Source organism: Lycium ferocissimum, chromosome 8 (genome assembly GCF_029784015.1).
Source record: "Lycium ferocissimum isolate CSIRO_LF1 chromosome 8, AGI_CSIRO_Lferr_CH_V1, whole genome shotgun sequence".
Classification (NCBI taxonomy): Eukaryota; Viridiplantae; Streptophyta; class Magnoliopsida; order Solanales; family Solanaceae; genus Lycium; species Lycium ferocissimum.
Window position 1 is genome coordinate 49,207,296 of NC_081349.1, and position 24,383 is coordinate 49,231,678.

Genomic DNA, 24,383 nt, shown 5'->3' on the forward strand with positions numbered 1-24,383 from the left:
TCAAAGATACTATACTTTATCGGGGTGACATAAGGTCGTGAACCCCCGATTCCATTATGGAGCATTCATAAACACTCGCTCGCACCTTGAAGGAATTAACATATAAGGTGAGTGTATATAATGATCAACATCAATGGATTATAGACAGCGTCATTATCTTGATAGGAACATCATATCATGGACTCTAGAATCTTTAGACTCAGGCTTATCATCATCATTATCTTACTCATAGTGTATCTCTTATCTCATATAGCTATTCATGAAGGACTCTTAGTTTTCTCGAAGATAGAAAATTCATGAAGGAGGAGGAAATTTATGCCATAAGATTCATGCCTTAGAAGGAAAGGACTAGCCTCACATACCTTTGTCGCTTAACTATTCTATTGCTTGCTCGTTCTCCTTCAACGCACACGTTCTACCTTCAAGGGAATTCATATCGACATTAGCTAAACAATTATAAGAACGTGCTTACTAAAGCTAGAGAAAATTGGACAACATCTCCTTGTTTATATGACTTCCTCCATATTCCATATCAACTCCCAAACATTTATAACAATAATTACAATATCATAACAACAATCGTCATCCATTTGCATTATCCGCATTTAGCAATTTCACTTCAATTCCTCCATAATCATGGTCAGAGTCCACCATTAAGTTTCCTCATGTATAATACTCATTTCACGTTCTAAATGTCATTCATAACATATTCATAATCACAACATATCAATATCCACAATTCAATCCAAGCTTCTATTCAAAAATGACACTATTGCCATATTTATGACCCATTTTCTATCTTCTACTACGATCCAAGTATTTCAACTTTTCCATACTTCAAATAACATGAAAAGATCATAAAACTTACCTTAGATAGTGTAGGAACAATCCTTGAGTGGCAACATTCTTCTTACACCAAAACCCTAGTTCACTTCTCTTGAGATTTCTTGACTTAGATGACTTTAATGTGTTTCACACTCTTGATTCTTGTTGGTTTGATGAAGTTGATCATAAATTTCCTTTGAATTCTTGTGGATGAAGTATATGGAACCTTCTAGAGGTCTTGAGAGAGATGAAGAAATGTGGGAAATGATATTAAGGAAGTGAGATCACACTTATATAATTAGAACTTACTCAGCTCGTCGGGACTTCCACGGACACTTATACCGTCCATGGAACATTTCACGGCCCGTATAAGTGGTCGTGGTTCACCACTGGCCATACATCATCTTTGCTGGGTGTTATATAGCCACTTATACGAACCGTATAATGTTATGCGGACCGTATAAGTCGGTCATATAACTCCTTTTTCCTGAAATGATCTCTGTCGTTCGTTTGATCTCCAATCCTTATGGAGCCTTCTTAACACTCGTTTAACACTTCAACATCAATCTAAGGGACGTTATAACTCTTTCCCAAAGCATCATTAAAACGTCATTACCTCGATACTCGTAATTCTTGCCCGACACACAACATATGACTCGCTTTCCTTAGCAACTTTCTTCTCTTACCTCGAATGTCTTTGGAAATCTTAATTAGGACCATTAAAGGCTATTTATTGCTTATTAAAACATCGTATACATCATGCCCTCTGATAGTCTATTCACTGTACGCTAACGGGGAAATTTTTGAGGTGTAACATCTACCAAAGTCTAGGTAAGAGTTATGGTGATCCCCCGGGGAAGGTGTTAGGCACCCCCGTATTAAAGATCCGCTCAATGGCAGTTTACCTAAGATTTCTAATAGTGTGTTTTATGATCATAAATCATTTTTTTTTTTTTTGATAAAAATTGCTTAAATCTAGATTTCCGCAATAGAAGGGTGTCATTTTCATGCAAGAAATACATTTTTTAAGAAATCATCGAAGTATAATTTTGCCTAAAATTGAGTGTGGGTGTCAGACTTGAACACCTAGGCTAACACCCGAAGGCTCTTAGCCTAGGTAGGACTCCGCGTAAGTCCACCCAAAAAGGTTTTGAAAAAGAAGGATTTTAAGTTTATGAAAGTAGTTTTATGAAAAATAGTTTTAGGCATACTATTATACTGTCATATATATATATATACCGTAATTGATTATACTAAGTTATTTATTTTTTAGTCTACCAATTATATTCTATACTTAGCCAAATTTTAATCCATTTTTGTACAAGTTTTATACGCATTTACACAAGTTTCAAAACATCCAGAATCGGTCCATAAGTTTTAAACAATCCAGAACGGTCCCAGGCAATCTCAATCTACAAAGTTTCAATAATGTCAATTTAGTCCAGCAGTTTTCCCAAATATAGCATTTTAAGTCCAAAATAGTTTCAGTCCATTTTTATCCAATTTTTTACTCAAGTTCGAATTTTTTTTTTTTTTTTTTTTTTTTAAATGAACTTGGCAACTCTAAATTATGTGAGAATCATATAAGGGTTCCAATATCTCGAATTTAAAAGTGCAAATATGAATTTAAATTGCATAAAGTAAAGAGTAAGGATTTTGGGCCAAACAAGCCCAAACGAAGGTATTATGCAAGTTTGTTCCTAAGTCGATACGTATGCTCTATTTTGCTCCGGATTCGTTTGACTTGATCTAGATACGTTGGTGGGCCTCGTTAGGGCTCACCAACGGATTCGGGGTTTACAAATAAATAAGCATACATTGTATTAGTATTTGACTTAGAGACATAAATTAAGTTACAATGCCAAAAATTAAACTACAATAGAATTGGGCTAGGCCCATGATTTTAAACAAATAGGGAGGGGTAATTTATGCAAAAAAAAAGGGGCATTCCTTCAAAATACCGGCTGAAACAGTAAACAGGCACAGCAACAATTTTTATCCCAAAATTCTCTAAGTGTCAAGACTATAATATACCGGATATGCCACTACAATACCCACCTGTTTTCTCAAAAATCTCTAGTGTTGAAACTCCTATATACCTAGATATACGTAGTGATATACCATACAAATGGGAGAGCAAAACCTCCCTAAAAGGGGCATACCCTCCACATTCAACTCTTATACACTAAGCTTCTCTATATTCACTCTACACAAACCTCCTTTAACTACCCAAAGAAACTCAAAATTCCCAAAAAATTGCCCAGATTTTCCAGGTTCAAGAGTACCCAGATTTTCCAGGTTCAAGAGTATCCAGATTTTATCAAGCAATCAAGCATATAGGCAATTTAAGGTTGTAGTCTAGAATAACAGGTTTTAAGCAAAGCTTATCAAATAGTATTCCAGCCACTAAACAGGAAAAGAATAAACATTTTAAACCAAGGGAAATGCATAAGAGACCATGTCCAGACCTTAATGCAGGGAAAAAACATTTTTGAAGTCAATTTATCACTGAAAATTCATGATCAGTCTAGGCTAATAGTAAAGCAACATTTAGTCAAATAGCTTTTCAAAGTTCCAGTTTTAGGAGGTTGATACACAGTTTCCACAAACACAGTTCACAAACAAGATTTTCAATTCAAACTTAGCCTATTCTTTGGGATTCAAGGGTGATGACAAATAAATATACTAGGGTCTACAAACTCTGTCCTAAGCTAGGCAAGTTCATTCACAAATGTGGAATCAAGCATGGTTCTAAGAAAACATATAGAATGATCAAGACAGACTTAACAACAGAGTTTTAAGCCATTTCAAACTAGTTCTAAACTTAAAACAGTTTCAAATACTACATAAACAGGTCAGTAGGTTTAACAAGCATTCCAGGTTTCAATCAAGGTTTGCTGTAATCAGCTTTAGCCATTTTTAGTTCTTCAAATTCACCTCAGCATATGGCAAGTTTAACAGACTGACAGTAGAGTCTTCTAGGACACCATAAGCTTGTTTTTTATAGAACTTGCACAAAAGAACCACATATATGAGTAGGAACCTGTGAAAATCATAATGAGTGCATGAATGCTATCCTAAGTTGGGAATGAAATGCCAAGTGTAACATGGTTTAACAGTTGGCAAGGAGGAAAAATGCATATGAGACAATTCAGAATTCACAAGCAAATGACAAGAGGGAGGGGTGCATCACAAAAGCAAGTATCACTCTTAATCTTTTAAGTAGCCTTAGTTCCTAGTTTAGATTCCCTACACCTAGTTTATTAGGTGATTATATCAGATAAAAAGAAACAAGTAGTCCATAGACAATACATGTGCAAAATACAGGTTACAGGTGACCAAACAACATGAACATTACAAATAAATAACCAACAAGAGACAGGACAAATGGTCTGTAAGTTATAAGCAAATCAGAGGTGCAAAGGAACTTCAAGTAGGAAGAATGACAAGTTTCAAGAATTCTAAAAGAAAAATTGAGACAAAATGGTTCATGGAACTATCCTAGGTGCAGGAGATGGCTCAGTGAACAAGACTTGATTCAAACAAACAGTCAAGGCTAGGTAACTAAACATTATAAGTAAATCAAGTACAAATAGGATCACCTAAGCATAGTTTCAGTTTTAAGATTTATTTTAATCTACTAAGTAGTCATGTCAAGCAAAGGGACTGAATAAACTATAAGCAATATCAGTGTAAGACACAAATGGCAACTAATATGGTCACTACAATCAAGTTGCAAACAGGACATAGGGTAGGAACAGGATAAAACCACCAACAATACTAATCCTTTCTCTAGATTCACTAGTCTATTTTTTAGTCAAAGAAATGAATCCTTCCCCTACAGTCCTGAAATCAAATGACAAAAGTAAAAAGTTAAAGCATATTTTAGAAGCTGTTAGCATCAATAGGCCCCATTTGGTTTTTGATTTTCAGACTTAGGATGAAACAATCAGAGCTACAAGCTCCAAGGTGTCTTATGGTCACAGTTCAGTATCCTAGGGTCCAAAACAGGTTCATTTCACAAATTAATCCTTAATCTCCACAAAACAAGTTACGTGGAGTGTCCAATTATAAATCGAAGCAATTAATAACACTCAGAGGCAATTATCATCTAAAAATGGATCACAAAAGTAGTCTCAAACAACACCTAGATGAGCACGATTTGGTCTAGATAGTTGATTTTCAAAGCAAGTTTCCATTTTTTAGTCACATGGTTAAGAAATTTTCCACAGACATCATACTAAACAGCAGAAAGTTTAAGACAAGGAACTTAGATGGTGTATAACCTCTATCCTAGACCATGAAGATGCACTATAAGCAAAAATACCTAGCAAATTGTACAGGAAATCTAAACAAGTTAATATTTTAGCCTATTTTTGAATAAAAGAGGGACAGAGTTGCATTTCAAAGAAAACTCTGCACTTTTAAAGCCATTTTCAAATTCTAACTTATGAAAATCTCAGATGAGGAAAAACATATATCCCTATAGGCTGAAAATAACTCATTTTTTAGTTAATACAGACCTCAATCTTTAGTCATCCACTCATAACAACTCATAGGTTTCAAGATTTTTATGAGACAGATACCAAGTTCCATTTTTATTCCTATTAAACTACTCAAACAAGATAGAAAACACAGTCAAAGCTAATCAATTTTCATTTACGGCGAGACCATATGTTCACGTGCTCCAAAAATAGGGCCTAAAATTGCCCCTGATAGTAAAGGGATTATCAAGATTTACCTCCAAGAATTTTCTCCAAATATCTCCAAGAACAGTCCCCAAAGCTCTAATTTCAAAATGGCAATAAATGATAGACTAAGGGCTTATTTAAAACACACTTAATGAAATAACATGCCCGTTACCGCCACGACGGTAATGGGATAGCGACGGCGGTGCGGCTACAGTGCCCAACAGACCGCCATGGCAGTTTGGGCCAATTCCCCTTGGCCGCCTCAACGGTCAACCTGCCACAACAGTGGCGCCGCTGGGACGGCACTGGTGCCGCCAATGCGGACACGAGGTACCAGGGCATCTTCACACAAACCACATACATGGACCCAAACAAAAATACACTACGAACGCGCTCGTGGCCTCAAAATTCCCAACGGCGGTCTCACTGACCGAGGCAACCCCGGATACCTCATTTCCATTTTTCCAACCCAAGTCTCAAAATGCATCTGAGTGCACTGGGAATCGAACTAGATATACACACAAGTCATAAACGACCATCCGGACCTTTCGGAATGGACGAATTTTTGAAAAGTTCCATTTACCCAGAAGTTCACTTTGGGTAAACTATTTTTCACTTTAAGCCTATATTTCACAAAAAGTTTCCCGAATTCAATCTAGACACCCCGAGAAGCATATCAAATGGTCCCCTCGAGTCCACAGTGAGCTAATCAACGCTCGAGAACGGGCAAAAATGCCGGAAGGACGATAAGGACTAAATGGGTCATTACAGTCAGTTCCGGAGCAAATGGTACATGGACACCATAGGTCCCCTGCAGGTCATGCCTATTGGGTGAACAATACCATTAGCATGTGCGTACGGTTATAATTCTATCATTGGTTACATTGCATTTTACTTATTTCTACTATTGCGACTGGAGGGTGATTATTTGCTAATGTTCATTTTAGGTCACTGACTGTTGTGTCTACTTGCTAAATTACGAGTCCAGCTAATTGTCAAAATGAAGGTAAGGTGTTGCGGTTCCTCTAGGATGGGTTGGCATGAAGGTTTGTGTAACAACCTACTTAGTCGTTATAATCTTTCCGGCACTTCTTGGCCTTTTTCCCGAGCTTGTTAGCTCATTTTGACCCGAGGAGACCGTTGACATACTTCCCGAGGTGTTCAAAATTGATTTGGGTGACTTTTTAGGAAAATTGGACTTTGAGCGAAAAAAGGTTGACTCAAAGTTGACTTTGGGGTAAATGGACCTTTTTCGAAATTCGTCGATTCCGAGAGGTCCGGATTGTCATTTAGAACCTATGTGAATATTTTGTTGGGTTCCCAATGCACTCGGGTGCATTTCGGGACTTTGGATAGGAAATTAAATTTGAGGTATTAGTGGTTGACTCGGTCAGCTTCATTGGGAATTTCAAGGCCACGAGTGCATTCGTAACATATTTTTATATATGTTTTTATATTCAGTATGCGAGTAGATAGCCTCAGGAGACAGTCAAAAATTCAAGTTGAAAGTGTAAAACTTAAGACTTCATTGGTGTCTGGTGCCCGCTTTGGCGGCACCAAAGACCGCGGTGGCGTGCCTCGCTATAAGCGGTCACCCGCCGAAGCGGCTAATGCTATTTAGGCATGACTGCTGTAGTGGTCATGGCACCGCCGAAGTGGTGTCGCTGGAGTGGTCAACTGGTCGCGAAAGCTGGTGTAAGGCAGTTAGTTCATTAAATGAAGTGTTAAAAGCCCTAAGTCCCTCATTTATTACTATTCCAAAATCTGAACTATTGGGGGTAGTTCTAGGTGATTCTTAGAGGAAATTCTTGGTAGTAAGTTCTTCTAATTCTTTTACTATACCATTTTCCTTAATTGCCTTAGAATCCCTATATCTTGATAATTCATTAAGTGATTGAAGATTTAAAAAGAGTTCCATGAGTTCTTCTTTTTAAGCTTCTAAATCATGAATTAGTAGTTGGGTTAGCTTCTTTAAGCATTGAATGGATGGTTAGAATCCTTTATTCATGAATTCTTCCTAAGTAGTGGCTAAATTATGGGATTGGAGATTAGGGTTTATACCCACATTTGGGGTTTTTGTCTAGAATCCAAATTTGAGTAAATTGTTAATTCTTCTAGCTTGATAATGATGGAAATTCATCACTTAGAGATTTAATTTCATGTTGGAGCCTTGAGATTCCTACTTTCACCCTATGTTTGATGTTCTTCTTGATTCTAATTTCTTGATTCAAATGTGCCTATACTTTCTTTATCTCGAGGCTCAAGGGAAAGGGAAGTCTAAGGAGTGATTGTTGGTGATATTGTTATTCGGCCTTCCAGGTAGGTTACAGTTTACCTTTTGGTGAGACTTCATTTAGTGAAGCACATATTTAGACTATATTGTCGGAGAAGCATGTAAACCTTCGGGTATGAAGTTGGGTTGAATTTTGTCTTAGGTTGGGCCCTGTGGTGTGGTTTGGGTTAGCCAACCCATTGTGTTGTGACTTATCTTGCTTTGTTGTTATTGGCCCGATGCCACGTGGAGATACTAGATATTGGAGATTGTTGGTATATCTTGATCATGATATTATTGTATCTTACTTGCTATCATTTGATACGAGCATAGTGTTCTATTATGGCTCATTGTATAGCCTTTTCATGATAATGTTGGCGTGCCCATGCGTGGTACTTTTGACATTGAACTCATACATCCCACATAGTCTCATCCCCCATGATATACTGTTGATACATTGATGATACTTGAGGAAATACTATATTAGCTAGGCTTAGTTGGATGAGAGTGACGTGAGGACCGATGTCAGATGTTTGTCCCTGAATTGAGAATAAGTGGTAGCGGTTGCTGAGGTTGTTGCCGGAACCGTCATGTAGCGATTACTGAGGTTGTTACCAAAATCGTGAAATACGTGGACTTCGTGGGTCCCTCATGGGTTGTGCTGCCGAGATGTGACATTCCATCATCGAATTACATATGTACGGTGCATATGCATTGCATTCACATTTTATACATTATTGCATTGAATTGTACTATGGCTTCTATTGTGATATTCTTGTGATGTACTTGTGATATACGGATTCGGATTGAGTATATTGAGACTTGACACATTGGGATTTAGCTACTAAATATAGGTGATGACATGTACTTGGATTCTGGCTCGTGTTTGACTTAAACTTTTTTGATTTACCTCTTTATCTTAGTATATTGCCTTGACATATGTTAGTTAAACTTAGTCAACCTATGATACCTACCAGTACTTGTTTTTTGTACTAACCTGCACTTGCTGCATTCTTTTATGAACGCGAGTTTGGGTGGGATCAACCTCGATTTTCTTGTGGTGATAGTGGTTCGAGAGTTGCTGTTAGAGTCTTACAGGGCGAGCACGAGGCCGTCAGCCACCTTGAAGATTCTTCTTTTATTTATGTCTTACTTGATATTTCGAGACATATTCAGACTATCTATGTATTATTGTTATTTACATACTTGTAAATTCTAGTTAGATGCTCTTGTATGGCTAGACAGATTTTTGGGGTGGCTTTGATGCATTTCAGCATTATCTATCTATTATTATGTCAGACTCGTATTTCTATCTCTTTCGCTTATTTATTAATTATTTCATGTTTTGAGATTGTTAGGATAAGGGTTCGTCTGCTGAGGTGAGAAAGATAGGCGCCCGCGTGACTTAAGGAAATTGGGTCATGACAAGTTGGTATCAGAGCCCTAGGTTACCCAGTCTATAATACAAAAAGTGTCTAGTAGAGTCTTGTGGCTCGGTACGATGAGCTCTGTACACATATACGAGAGGCTATAGGACATTTAGGAAACTTCACTTTCTTTTCTTTTTTTTGTGCTACTTTATTCTAATTGGTATCTGGAACAATCGAATTGGTATCTAACTCTTATCTCTTCTCTCTTAGATGATGAGGACTCAAACTACGATAGCCGAGACCCGGGTGCCGGAGCTTCACCGTAGCTACGGTGGTACTAGAGGGCGGCGATGGCTAGAGATGAGGGCCCCGCCCTGGCTAGGGGCGGGGCCCCTCTTTGCGGGCGGCGACGTAAGTGATCTCCGTCTCGGAGGACGAGGTTGATGGCTGCGGGGATGATGGCTCCCGAGCGTGGGCCACCCCGTGAGGCTACTTCGGAGCGGATGATGCGGGACACCATGGCTCGTGTTCCAGCTCCACTTAGATGTCCGGCGGAGCTTCCTTGGTTTTACTTCTTCGGGCGGGAGGATCGCATGAGACTAGGGTTGGGGCGCAAGCCACTAGAAGAAGGCCCGACTCGTACGGCGCGCCGCTGCTGCGGGCGCAGCTATCGATTAGATGTCGTGCCAGCCTTGGGAGATGATCTTAAACCCATAGCGGGGCCTGTTATGACCTTGACTGATCAGGAGTTAGTTTATAGGTTTAGGAAGTTGGAGCCGCCGAGATTCTCAAGTAATTCTGGAGAGGATTCGTATGAGTTCATCTTGGACATGCATGAGTTGTTACATAGGATGAGGATTGTTGAGTTCCATAGTGTTTACTATGTGTCCTACAAGTTTCACGGAGATACGAAGACTTGGTGGAGGTATTTATTGCTTGCAGACCTAAGGGTTCTCCTTCACTAACGAGGACACAGTTCCATCTAGCCTTCCTTGAGAAGTATATGCTTCGGGCTTTGAGAGAGGCGCGTAGTGATGATTTTCTACATGTACAGTAAAGGGGATTGTCTGTGGAGGCCTATGTTACTCGCTACTTGCACTTGGCTTGTTATTCAGCTTCTTTGATTCCTATTGGGCCTGAAAGGATTCGGCGCATTGTTGGTGGGCTCATTAGTTCTCTTTAGATTCCTTACCATCAGCTTGAGGTTATTGGAGCCTCCTTCCAATCCTCGTTGGGCATGCTTATTTAGTCGAGGCAGCTATGGCCTGTACATTTGGAGGGGGTAGTGAGAAGAGGCCGTGACAGTTTGGGAGTTTCGGTAGTTTTAGCTTGGGAGGCACTGGTCAGTCTTTTAGGCCGCATCAGTCCTACTCTGGTCACCCAGTGCATTCAGCTTTACAGGCTTCCTCCAGTGGGCCACCCAGATAGAGAGCTTTTAAGAGCTCGTTTTCTCAACCAGTAGATAAGGTTCTTCCAGCCGGGTCCTCAGCTTCAGTTTATCAGTCCCCGCCCTCTATGGGCTATTTTTGTGTATAGAGTTCGGTCATTATGCTAGGGGTGTCCAGATCTAGGCGAGGTCATCGGTCCGCCGGACTCGTTATCGTCGCTAGAGTCGAGGGGTACTTCTCGGAGGGCGGTGCTTAGTCGGCGTGAGCGGATTCTCAAAGTTTCTAGCGGTGGATCCCATATCGGTAGAGGTGGATCCTAGAGTTTGAGAGGTGGATCTCAGTATGGATGTGGTGGGGCCCAGTGTTGCTCGTTCCCCAGAGTGGGAAAGCTGGCGAGCCTCGCATCTTTATTATTTCGAGTCTGGTTTTAGTCGAAGCGTAGAGCAACATCTGTGTTATTTGATCCTAGATCCACTTATTCGTATGTGTCTGCATATCATGCCATTGATTGGGATTTGCCTTGTGATAGCATAGTTGTACCTATTCATGTGTCTACTCTGGTTGGAGATTCTGTTGTGGTTGATTAAGTTGATCGGTCGTGTTTGGTTACTTTTATGGGTTATGATGCTTGGGTAGATTTGATGATTCTTGATATGGTGAACTTTAATATTATTTTGGATATGACTTGACTTTCTCCTTATAATGTGATCTTGGACAGTCATGCCAAGACAGTTACTTTCGCCATGCCGGGTGTCACGACCCAACCCCGTAGGCCGTGACTAGTGCCCGAACTGGACACTCGTATACATATACGGTAGACATAATCAAATGAAAGTCGAACATCATATAGAAACTTTGTGAAAACATACGTCATCTTAAAACGTCACAAACATATATCATGGTAAACTTGTCTCTGAGGAGTTACAACTAATCAAAAGATATCATAATACACGAGCCAATAAGGTACATACAACGTACGGGAACATCCCAAAACATATACGTAAGCCGACAAGGCTGCCACTAGATACAACATATATATATATATATATATATATATATATATAGCGACAAGGCTGCCACTACGTACGGGAACGTCCCAAAATAAGTCATATCGACACAATTTGAACAACATATATATACAACCACACATATGTCCAGACCTCTAAGAGTATCAACAATGACATATGACGGGACAGGGCCCCGCCGTACCCCTGGATAAATATATACATATATCAAAAGATCTGTGCCAAAGTCTAGCCTCCGGAACAACGGAGCACTCCAAGACAGCTGAGTAGAAGTCCTAAGCTGGAGGATCACCAAATCGAGTATCTATACTGCACCGAGCGAACTGCCCCCCAGAAGAAAGGGGTCGATGCACGAAATATGTACCGAGTATATAAAGCATGAAATACATTAAGGAAAATCATAAGCCGAAGTAGAGATTCCGGAGAGACAAGTATGATAATCAAGAAATCATCTTTTTTCCCGTGCCTTGTGAAATGAAATCATGCTTATCATTATCATATACCATACTAGGCCCATTATGGGACTCGGTGAATAAAGTCGTGTACACGTATACCATACTCGGCCCATCATGGGACTCAGTGCCATAATCATAGCATCGTATCATCATATCATCATATCATCATATCATCGTATCATTATATCATCATATACCGTACCCAGCCCTCTAATGAGGGACTTGGTGAACAATGCAGTGAAACTGTGCACGAATACATACCCGACCCGGGACACGGTGAAAGATGTAATAACAGTATGCACGAGCAGAGTAGTGAACAACCATATGCAAATTAAATCATCATCTGAGACTCAATAGAATCAGTAGAATGAACTAACACTTGAGTATCAAAGGTGACAATCACATCAAGTACCTTTCGAATATCATTATGGATTATATCAACATACGACTTCCGGAATCATAGACATGTATCAAGATAGTGTGGAATAGCTTATGGAAGTCAAGGACATTAGTCATTGTAGAGTCTTTAAGAATAGGAACTTTTACATACCAACTACTATCCAACATATAGAAGACTCGAGGGGCAATAACTCAATTACCTTAAGAGTTCTAACATCAAGAAGTGAATAAGAATCATGAATCACACTCGGAACTTATGAATAGAATTACCCCAAAGCTCATATCATACGTCACTTATATCTAAGACATGCCAAAAGAAAGAAGGGATAGCTTTACATACCTTCAACGCTTATCCGTGATACAATACGTATACGCTGCCCGTAGTGTCTCAACCTATATTAAGACGTTAAGAACTATGGTTAAGCTATGGAAAGATTCAAAACGTATTCCAACGTTAGTAGCTCGCTTCTAGAAGATTAGATGGCATTTCCCTTATATTCAACCAACTACATAATAACCAAGTCAACATCAACAATCACACGTTCAAGTATTATATTGAGACTAATCAAGACAAGGTACAAGAATGTCCCGAGACAGCTCACACAACATTCCAAATCAGCCCACACATTACGACATCCCATAATCGTTAACATAACGGTTACGACATATTCAAGTTACTCTTAATAATTTATAGCCACGACACTTCAAATAAACGACCTTATGATAATCCAACAATCACAACAACACAATATATAGCCTTAACTACTCTTAGCCCTTCAATTCAATAAGAACTTAGTTCTCCAATTCAACAAGAACAACAACACACCCAAAACAGCCCCTTAATTACCACATAACAATGCCCGATAATCTCACGAACATCTAAAATATACCAAGCAAACCACATACGCTTCGCATACGATATTTTATATGCTTCCTTCTTCCAAGTTTGGTGATTCACATCAGCAACAACACAACAACAACATCAACTACTCTATGCAAGGAAATTACCCTAACATCACAACAAGTTCTAAAACAGCCCATAAAATTAATACAAGCTTCTAGCATGACTTAAGCTTTTCCTTTCATTTTTAACACATAATCCATAACATTAATAACAACAACAACAATCAAATTCAATCTAATTGGAACAACTCCAATTCTGTCCATTTCAACACCAACACTAATCATGCAATTTTCTTACTTCCAATTCCACTTAATACAACTTAATCTCTCCATTACAACGTCATTAACTTCAATTCCATAACAAGAGAAAAATTCTTACCTTAATTTAATTTGGACAGATTCTACAATTTCTTGCACCAATTGCACCACTTCTTCTTCCTCAATTTGAATCCTAAGGTTGCTGCCCCTTTGAACATGTAGAACACTTTTGGGATTTAAATTTTTTTTTAAAATGGGCTTGGAGCTTGGTCGTGAACGGTAGCCATGGTACATTTTTGGTGCTTTTGCTCTCTACTCAACTTGGTGAAGATGAGAGCTTCTCTCTCTTGTTCAACTTTGTGGATGAAAATATGATTAATGAGTCATCCATTAGCTATTTATATGCTGCCATCTAAGTTGACAAGTGTCCCACTATGGCATGGACCAATCAGATTTGGCCATGTTGTAGTGGGGCCCACTTAGTGCATTATGACTTGATTAATATTAATTAATCACTAATCCCCACTTAATAATCTAATCATGGTTAATTAATCCCAAATCTCCACTAATATTTCCACTAATTGTAATTAATTAAAACCGTGCAATTATTAAAATCGGGATTAAAAGTCCTTGTCTCATATCTCAAAATACTCTCGTCCTTGAACTTATGTCGAGTAGCTTACAAATAATCCAACGAACAAAAATACGGGATATAACACCGGGCATTCCTAGACTTGAGTAGAGGGGTACTCCCAGCCTCGCTCTGAAGAAGATTATTTCCTTTCTTCAAGAGAAGATTTTAGTCAACAAGGGGTGTTTATCTTATTCGGCTCATGTGCGTGACACGACTGCTGCATCTCCACCCCTTGAGTTAATTCCTATTATAAGTGAGTTCACGGAGGTATTCCCGATCGATCTGCTGGGTATGCCACCTGATCGCGACATTAACTTTTGTATTGATTTGGAGCCGAGAAATCGCCCTATTTCTATTCTGCCATATCGGATGGCACTTGCCGAGTTGAGAGAGCTTAAGGAGCAATTATAGGATTTATTGAGCAAAAGGTTCATTAGACCGAGTGTCTCCCCTTGGGGTGCTCATGTGTTGTTTGTGAAGAAGAAAGATGAATCTATGAGGATGTGCATTGATTATAGCCAGCTGAACAAGGTTACTATTTGGCACAAGTGTCCTATGCCTCGTATTGATGATTTATTTGACCAACTTCAAGGTGCTTTAGTGTTCTCGAAGATTGATTTACGTTCAAGCTACCACTAGCTGAGGATTAGGGTTGAGGATATTCCGAAAATAGTCTTTCGAACGAGATATGGACATTATGAGTTTCTGGTGATGTCTTTTGGGATTACTAATTCCTCGGCGGCATTCATGACTTTGATGAACGGCATATTTATGACATTCCTTGATTCTTATGTGATTGTGTTTATTGATGATATCTTTGTGTATTCCAAGAGTAGGGAGGAGCATGAGAGCCATCTTCACACGGTACTTGGATTGTTGAAGGAGAATAGCTTGTTTCTTAAGTTTTTAAAGTGCGAGTTTTGGTTGGAGTTGTAACGGTTCATTTTTTCTCTCGGGTTTAGGGCAAGAAAAGGCTACTACAAACTCGTTGACACTCTTTCGGACTTGTTTTGAAAAAGAATCACCACCTAATTTTTAGGAAATTAGTAAAACCGGTTTTGAAAGGTTTATTCAAATGCAGTGAAAAACCCTTCGTAATCCAGAGTTCTAGGTAAGGGTTTTGATGATCCCCCGGGGAAGGTGTTAGGCACCCCAGTATTAAGGAACCGTAATATACGGTTGACCTTCAAATTTCAGTGTATGAGTATTTGTTTAAACTGCTGATTTCGTGTTTATTTTCCCTTAAAAGAATTGTTATGCATATCATGTAATTTGGAAGAATATATCCCCGTAATTTCGGATTTATTATTCGAGTATAAATAGCTTCCTTTTATGTATAAGGAAATAAGTATAAGTTGTGAAGTAAACATTATTTATAAGTTATTTTGCACTCATACATCGAGGTTCGCGTTGACTCGTATTGGTACGTTTCAGCCTTTATTCGGAACTTTATATTACACGTAGGTTCTTTAATCGTTTATAAAGGCATTCTATATTTGAACGAGTTCATCTCGCCTGAAAATATACTTTAAGTTAGGCCCATTCTGAGCCAAAACAGCATCATACATAAAATCCCTTTATCTGTTTTAAAAAAACCTTTTAAGGATAAGTGTCATAACTTGAAAAAATTTGCCTTTTGTCCAAATCTGTTTTGTGCCTACTTTGTCAAAAAAAGAGAGCATTACCATTTTTGTATGAAGGAAAGTTTGTAAAGGTTAGAGGTCATTTTCTTGTGCGAGCCCATTCTATCCAAAATCTTTATTTAAAAGGAAAGCTTGTTTGTATTTGACTGAGTTAACAGAAACTTGCTCCTTCAAATTCTTTTGTCAAAAAGCCGATATCCTTGTTCTAGGTTTACAGTAAAAACTTTGTCCTTAATATGTATATAAAAAGAAACCAGTTTTTGAGTTATCCCATTTACATACTTAGTCGCTATAAAAACATTATTCAAGTCCGTGGTTTTTGAAAATGCGTATGGGGACCTGAAGTCGACTAAACCACATAAGAACCGTTGTCCTAAGATGTCTAATTCCAATCATAAGGATTTTCCACTATAATATGAGTTTGAATACACCTCTTTATAAGTACATCAAGTTGGAAATAGATTAACCAAATGTAAAGAGACTAAGTTAGACTAGGGGCGTACCAAGCCCCTAGTTGGTCATTTTCACCTATGACTGGGTCTTTTGCGTGCCTCGCTATCTTCCCTTTGTCTTCCCGGACTCTATTTTGAAGTAGTATTCCTACTTGGGCCTTAGGCCCAAGAGGGTGGTTTCATGCATTTGTGACCCGAGTGGTCGCGTGATAGGAGGAGGAGGAGGAAAAGAAAGAAAACACCGGTTAGTTTATAATCGTTGAACTTATCACTAAGGTAAGTAACTAAAATTATAAATGCACACAAATGTATGATATAAAATATGCACACATATACATGTACATAAGGCAGCCCACACTTGATCTATACTTACCCTTTTGCTTACTCCAACAAAGCTCAGGTTATCCTAAGACTTAGGCATCGTATAGGGACTAGGTCTGGATCCCGTATATCCGATATCGCACAAGTTCCAAATGGTTTCGAGGAACCCCAGGCATGGGTAACACCGGGAGATTAAGACAACCCTGAATTACCACACTTGGCCTTAGATTCATTTGGGCCTCATTGAGAGTGGACAAAGAGAGCACAGAACCAAAATGCTATGGACATACAAGTAATGTGCTAGTAGCTTCAATGAAAAGTCATGGACACTATACAAATATATACACTGAAACAATCTTCCTAGAGAAACTGGATATCATAAAATAACACTTGGCCAAATCAAATACAACTTCTTTTGAAAGGGGAAAGGCAAGCAGCACTAGCAGTTGTGAACAGAAGTACAGGGGAAGGAAACAAACAATTGCCAAAAGGCAAATACAACAAACCAAAATACTTGTATAGGCCTAAATAGCCTAGTCAGATGACAACCAACCTTAAAATATACTTATGTAAGCATCTCATGTCCAGCAGGGGACTACTAACCTCAGCCAACTAAACCTCAACAAGATTAAACTTAGGCTGGCATGTCCAGTAAGCATATTAAAATAGAGGGAGGTGTCCATGATCAAATATAGGCAGCAATGTTGGGCAAAATGGAATACCTTGGAGGTTATATGATCACGTATTAAAAGTTTAGAGAACAAGGTCAAAAGTCGGGAATGTCTTCAAATATAGGCAGCAATGACTTGTGGGACAAAATGGAATACCTTGGAGGTATAATAATTAAAGATCACGAGTATGACGCACGAAGGCCGATCATACAAGGTATATATATACAACAAACAAACAAACAAAAAAAGCGAAAACATAACCATATGAGGGACGACCCCCGTCACTGAAAATCCGAATGTACATACATATAAGAAAAAGTCAAAATGTAAGCTCCGAACAAAGGAGGGAATAGATGACCTAAGCGGGCGGATCAAACACACATGCATGAAAACGGAAAACGAAAAATGTCTTGCGAATATGTAAAAGCGGTAATAAGTAAAAGTTAATATCGGAATAGAGTGTACGGAGAATGAACGAAATACATAAATAATCAAAATGCACCTCGAGATCATAAATCATGTAGGAAAACATATGCCAAAGAGCTGTTAGGGACCATCGAAAATGGTGGAACGCGCCGCGCAATCAATAGCATATCGGATGTAGGTCATGAATATCGGGGCGTACATGGCAATCCACACACATAATCACACGGAGCGCGGCGAACAATGACACGCTTGAGAACATATCCTGGCCGGGCTCGGTGTCATTGAGGCATCCACGAATGGATTGAAACTAAATGCAATAAAAAAGTTTTCGGAGACTCCATAGCGAATAACAAATCAAAGTAATGAAATCGGAGGAAGCGAGTTTCGGATATCATAATGAATTACGGAGAAATAACCTTTCTACGATCATTTCATATTCCATAGACTTAAAAATATTTAAAATAATTTTTCATTTAGTAGTTAAAATAGTAGTTAAAACGTTTTAAAAAACCGCTCGAGGACCAATCATAAACGTAAAAGGATAAAATCAATTAGTGGGTCCACCTCGGGGGAAAGTCATGTATATTAGGCCCATGGAATCATCCATATGGATCAGGGACGTTCAGTTACTTTCTAGGCAATCTATGAACATTTGCATAAATCTCTCAATCAAAACGTACTTAAGGATTCATTGAAGAGGGGCATTTTCAAACGCGGATTCCGATGAGCGAACAGAACGCAAATCCGATACACACACATGCCAAGAGAGGAACAAGAAAGCTTTACATAGTGGAGATTCTCTTTTTAAACCTATAAATGGTCAAGTTTACCATAAGTTAACCATAAGGCTTTAGGCATTCATTTTAAACTAAAACAAAAGCTCAGAGCCCATAATTATGACGCCCCGAGAATTTAACTCGGCTCAAATACCAACAAACAACCAAACCAATAACATTAATCCACAACAAGAATCACAAACAAGCGCGAATAGTCTTAAGACAAAAAAGAACACTTTGCGTTTATAATTCAATATCCATATTTTCATACTCATTTACTCTCCAACATCATCCCGACATCATTTAGAGACATTTCATATAATTTTACATATTATTCGCAAAATATATAAATTTGAAGCCATAACTCGTCCAAAACTTCCATTTTTCAACAAACATATTCATAACGCATTTTCCTTCCTCAAATTCATCAACAACCATCATAACTAGCACCTAAACAATGTAATTTCATAATTCCATCATACTATGTTGAAACGCACACACTTTCTATAGCAACGGAAATTCTAATTCAAACTTAAAGCGTTAAGTCTCCGATTACATCGTAACGATCGCAACGACACAACTACATATTAAACAAAATAAGTTCAACATGATTCATCACCCTATGCCAACATGCATATTTCAAGTCCCATTTTCGTTCTACTTTCATTTATACAAATTCCTGGGACTATAATACAACATAAAATTCAATATGATCTTACTATATATATTCGGCCATATGCTTCCATACACACTAACTTTGCTACCTTCCAAATTTCCATATTTCTATGCTTTCAACTCATTTTCATATGCTACAACACAAACAAGGGTAACGCAAGGATAAGGGATGAATTCTTACCTTATTCTCTAGGAACTTGTGATCACTTTGATGAATCAAGGCCTCCTTTCCCAAACCAACTACACCAAGTTGATGAGGCTACTCAAGTTGGTAGGAAAACCACAAAATATAAATTTTTAGAACAAGATTTTTGGTGGCTAATTTTTCTATGGCAGGCTTAGAAATGGGGTTCTTGGTCTTGCCTCTTGTTCCTTTTGTTTTTCTCTTCTTCTTAGTTCATGAAACTTCTAAGGGGTGATGACATATATATAATACTCTCTTTATTAACTTGTCACATGACCCAAGCACATGACTAATTCATGTGGGCCATGGGCCATAAAGCTTGGCGGCCATGCCCTTTAATTTGGGCCTCGATTCCATAATTTTTTTTTTGAGCCCAATTGGTTGCGGGTCTTATTTTGTAATTTCCGAGACAAATTTCAAAAATTCCAAAATTGCCCTTAGACTTTCCCGACTCTTCCTGATAATATTCTTTCATAACAGCCCAAGGAAATCAATTATGACTTTATTTCATACAAGTCAAGATTATTCCTAGTTTTTTTTCCAAATGTGCGAAGACACGGGATATAACAAAAACACACATGGAAAACAATGGCACGGATTGGTATGGAGGCAGCTCATGACACTAGAGATGAAAGAGGACAGGAGCAAGGCCACAAGAAAATTGAACAGGCAGAAAATAGATGTAGGTCCAGGGGCCAAGAATCCCACACACAAATGCAGCAGCCAAGACAAAATCAAAACATGATTGTAAAGAAAAGTTTTCACTCCACAGATGTAAAATAGGAAAGTTTGAATGGCAATGTCACATAGGTATAGGGTGAGTAAGACACAAAGCTGGGGAAAGTCAAATGACTCATGACAACTTAGTTCTAACTCTATGCCATGAGAGGGGCCAAGACAAGATACCAGTAAAGAAGCAACACACACACCCATGGACAAGTGGAGATTTAAACAATACTTTAGACCAATTCCAAACAAAACAAAGCTCATCCCTAACATCTCTAAACCGAACCAAGAACAAAAGACCAAACTCAACTTTGGATAAATATTTTCAATAGTTGATTTAGTTCTAGGCACACGTTTCCTTTCTTTTTAGGCATAGTTAGACTACTCTCCCCTACCTGAAGACTTTGTGAGTCCCAGGATTATAAGGGGAAGATCTAAGAAAATGGGAGTAAGAGTTTCAAAAGAAAGGGCATCACCTTTTGTTCTAGGCTCAGTCAATCGATTCATGCCCAAGCTTACCTTTACTTCTACAAGGAAGACAAAATTCAACACCAAGTGAATATGGAGGCCACAAGGCTGCGATAGTTGAAGGGGAACAAGTCTCTCAGAAGCACAGAACATGTGGGAACAAACTAAATCATCCCTAACATCTCTAAACCGAACCAAGAAAAAGAAACATGGTGGGAGACTCTTGTTTTTAATCATACCAGAATTCAAAAGAAAGAATGTAAATCAAACCACACAAGACAAAATTCAACACAAGTGAATATGGAGGAAGACAATTTGAAATTTTGAAAGCAAAGAAAAACAAGAAAAGTAGAAGAATGTAAAAGCACAAGGGAAGTCTCAAATTAAAAAAAAAAAAACAAGCAAAGTAGAAGAAAGCACAGGTCAAAACACATAGTTGCATTCCCAGGAAATGCAAAGACAAATGCACACTTTCCTGAGGCCAAATGGCTTCCGAGTCTAAAATGTACTCACAAACACACCCATGGGACTTCATCAAATTCGAAACAAGATAAATCATTAGGAGACCTCAGCTTAATTGGCTAGTTAATCACACAGTAAGGTCAAACAAGTATAAAGAAAGAACAGTAGACTTTCATGACACAAAACCAACTTGAACCAAATCATAAACTATAAGGCTTGCTGATTTTCAGAGAAAAGGAGAATTCATGGTCTATGTTAAGCCTAGGACACTGAGGACCTTTTTTAAAAAAAAAAAAAAAAAAAAACTTATCAGGAAAGGGAGGTTTGAAGTAAAATAGTTTTGTTACTTAAGGTCAACCCACATGTAGGTTCAATGAATACATACATCACAAGAGGGTCTGTCAACCAAAAATAAGTTTAAAGAGATAAATTCTTTTGGAAGTTCAGTAACAAAGGTGTATCTAGGACTGGTTCTTGTAATTTTCCAAACTTGATCAAAACTTTTGACTCAAAATATGAATATGTTATGAGTACAGACTAAATGGGAGGACACAAAGGGGAGGACAAGAATAGACAGTGAAACAGTCAAGGCACAAAACCAATTCTCTTTATTCCTAGTATTAGCTAGATGGTCACAACAAAAGAAAACTAGGCAAAGTGAATTAGAACCTCACTTAATTCTGAGTTACTTATAGATTTTTTAGATTTTCAGTATATTAGGTGGCCGTATCCAAATGAGAGACTTTATGAAATTCAAACAAACTGGGGGGGGGGGGGGGGGGTATAATCAAGACAACATTAGAGCAGTAGCCCAGGCCGCACACTTAACTTGATCCTTTTAAGAAAATATGCTTGCCTTAAGTGATGATGACGCACACGAGCAGAGATCTTCCTCTTTTAAAGTCAACTACCACTTTACACTACTTGTTTGGTCAAATGAAAAAGACTAAGAGCCTATATGGATAGGCTTAAAAAAAACAGCTTATAAGCTGAAAGCGCTGAAAACAGTAAGCTGTTTTCAACTTATAAGTTGTTTTTTTAAAGCTAGGCCAAATGGGCCAACTTATGTTTTTTTTTTTTTGGGCTTATTTTAAGCACAAAATAGCTTATAAGCTGTTTTCAGCAACTTATAAGCTAAGCCAAAAGCTCTAAGTACCAAACTGTGCCAACTTTTGTTAAAACTCCTCAACACTTAGTAAAGAAGATGATTCAAGAACAGTTTTTGACTCTTCACCCTTTGGCCAAGAAGAGTAGTTCAATCAAATGAGTAAAAACAAAAACCAACTAAAGTTCAGCCAACATTTCAAATCTTTTTCCTCAGTTTTATCTTGTCCTATGTCTAGGTGGAGTAAATTTATATGGAAAACAGTCTTTTATAAGTAAACTTTCAAGGCCACTTAGAAGAATCCAAACAAGTCAGGAATGAATCACATACACTTAAGTGAATTCTAAGTAAGTTATTTTAGGAAAAAGTAGTAGTTATCAGGCAACAAAGAAAACAAGGAAGTTTTTGTTAATTAGAAATACACCTAACCATTTCAAATTACAGGCTTACCTTAAGTAAATCCCTAAGATCCACTCAATATGATCAAACAGGTTCAAGGAAACAAATAACAATAAACACAGTTTGAAAGAAAGAAAAAAGGGACAACCCCTATATCAGACAAAACCAATCTCAACTTAGCCAAAACCAACCTCACATATATCAAGTGATACTAAACTGAGCAAGAAACTTAGTATCATCGCAGATGACTAATCAAATTGACTAAAGCTTGACACACATGAATTCAGACTAGGCTAATTAACAAAGTATCAGTTCTCAGTGATTAATCACTTAGACAGACTACATTGTAACAACAACTACTCCAGTCATTAACCATTTAGTTTAAAGGCAAAAGAAAAAAAAAATTAGTGTATACTTCAAGCTAAAACATGAACCTACTTCAAATCTAAACCTCAGTCAAGTAAGAACAAACAAGACTAAACAAATGTCAATAGAAAAACTCCATTAAACTACTATCTTAGCTGAGCTCAACACAAATCCCATGTTCACTAATTCAAAAAGGCAAATGTGCTTAAGCTGATTCACTTCTTCATCAACAATCCATTTTATCTATAAAAGAAAACAAGGACAAATCTAGGGAACATGATGGTCCAGATTCAAATAGGTTTTACCAGTGCCTATATCAAATTAGAATAGACTAAACTGCTAGGATATAAAACAAAAATCAATTCAAATAGGTTCTACCGGTGCCTATATCAAATTAGACTAGACTAAATTACAAGGATACAAAATTGAAATCAATTAGACCAAAATGGGATTTGCATGTTGCCTTCTCCAAAATCAAGCCCAAAAAAGCCAAGAATAACAAAGAACAACAAAATTTAGAGACTAGTTGGTCGAGCAAATCGAAGAAACCTTAAAACTTTCTAGTAAAATTTAACTTTTAAGGACAAATATCTCAAATCCCTAATATTTCTTAATAATCCGACCTTTTTCTTTCGTGAATGGGGGTTTCTATAAATAAAAACCCCAAAAATGCTTGAAACTACCATCAATCGATGTGGGACTTGCAAGTTTTGCGCACGTCTTACTCACAAGCCTAAATTAATGGCTCAGATTTGAAGCAAAAACAAAATCAAAGGTTCAAAACACCTCAATCCTAACATATACATATAATATGGGGGGTAGGTATACCTTTAAGGCCTGTTTGGCCCGATTTGGAGGATAGAAGGATAAAGCATTGAATGCTTTGCCTTCTCTCTGCTTCATCCGCTCCAAATTGATGGGACACGATGAGAAATAGTGGTGGGTAGTTGGTGGTGTACAGGAGAGCGGCGCTAGGGTTGCCCCTAGCCGCCTCCCTTTTCCCTTCTTAGCACCGAGGCCCTTAGGGCAAGAAAATAAAATGAGCGGGGAGGAGGATAAGACTCCCCCTCCTTTTAGTTATTAAGTGGACTGGGTCATGGTCCTTTTGGACTGGGCCTGGTTGTTGACACCTAATTTTTACCTCATAAAACGCGTATTTTAATTTAAAAAAATTTTGAGTCCAAGACGGAGTAAGGATGCCCTTAAAAAATTAAAAATTTTAAAATCCTGAAAAAATTGCAAAAATTGATATTTAATTATTATTTTCATAAAAATTAACAATTACAAGAAATTACGAGTTATTTACTTCCACAAATGTGATTTGAAAAGAAGATACCATCTAACTCGGAAAAATTGTTAATTAAAAATGACGTATGAATTACGGTTTATTTTGACCGCATTTTTCATATTTTTAAATATTGCTCGGAAGGATATCAATATTGGGCTCATTTTGAAGCTCGTATTTTAAAACGACGTATTATAACTTTTA

General features: G+C 38.0%; 1 pseudogene; it reads left to right on the plus strand.

Annotated features, from left to right (window-relative positions):
* LOC132066448 (probable aspartic proteinase GIP2) overlaps window positions 1-24,383 on the plus strand; it is a 52,375-nt pseudogene that overhangs the window by 1,248 nt on the left and 26,744 nt on the right.